General features: G+C 33.5%; 1 pseudogene; it reads left to right on the top strand.

Annotated features, from left to right (window-relative positions):
* The first annotated feature begins 329 nt into the window (after positions 1-329).
* On the top strand, positions 330-442 carry LOC138841366 (U6 spliceosomal RNA; annotated as a pseudogene).
* The last annotated feature ends 530 nt before the right edge of the window (positions 443-972 follow it).

Here is a 972-nt window from a genome sequence, read left to right as displayed (position 1 = left end):
GTCCCAGTTTTGGCATATATAAGCAAATTCCCAAAATTAAATATATTGAAAACATTAAAACTTTTAACAAATATTAACACTTGTTGCAGTGTTCATTACGACAGATCCCTTGTATAGAATAATTGAATTCCTCCTCCAACACATCTCTTGAACAACAAATATCTGGAATTATTTTGTTTTTGACATGTCAATCTTGACTTTATTCTTAAATGTGTACTTATGTAAGAAGTACATGGTTCTAAAATTTGACGACAATTCTTTTAAACTTACATTTTGTTGAATTGTCTAGTTTAAGAAAATCAATTACAATTTATATATAGAAATGTTCTGTGCTCAATTCAGCATCACATACACTAACATTGGAATGATACAGAGAAGATTAGCATGGCCACTGCGCAAGGATGACAGGAAAATTCCTGAAGTATTCCATCACCCAATTTGTTAGGAAATGGAAAGACTTGGAAAAAAAATTATTAAGTGAATTAAGCCAAGTCCAAAGAAACATAGGTCCCATGGTTTCTCTAATTTTCAATAACTAATGTATGTCTGAGATAAGCAGAAAAGGTCAAAAGTTATGTGTATATGACCAGATAAGATTATGTTAAGGGAAATGAAACCCAAGTTAGGGACACAACTGGTTATTTTTTTCTTGCTATTGTTTCTCACGTACTTATAACGTTCAGTGTGTTTTTTTTTGTTGTTTCTTTATATGTTCCTCCCCCATGCTATAACACCTGTTTTCACTGTATTTGAAGTTGGTGCGCCTACATCTTGTATATACTCTCCTCTAATTTGCTGAGGGGAAGGAAAAAAAAACAAAATGCTTAAATAGGGATACAGGTAGACCTATTGTAACAATGAGATACACAAGACACTGTGTTGTAAAGTGAACTTTAAAATTGAGGCTGGGAAAGGGAGGAGGTTAATGGACTTGTGGAGGTGGGAGGGAAGGGATGGTAGGGGAACAATAAA

Source organism: Dipodomys merriami, unplaced genomic scaffold, assembly GCF_024711535.1.
Source record: "Dipodomys merriami isolate MVZ:Mamm:240054 unplaced genomic scaffold, mDipMer1.0.p SCAF_318, whole genome shotgun sequence".
Classification (NCBI taxonomy): domain Eukaryota; kingdom Metazoa; phylum Chordata; class Mammalia; order Rodentia; family Heteromyidae; genus Dipodomys; species Dipodomys merriami.
The sequence above is the reverse complement of the archived record's forward strand: the minus strand, read 5'-3'. Positions and strand labels throughout refer to the sequence as shown.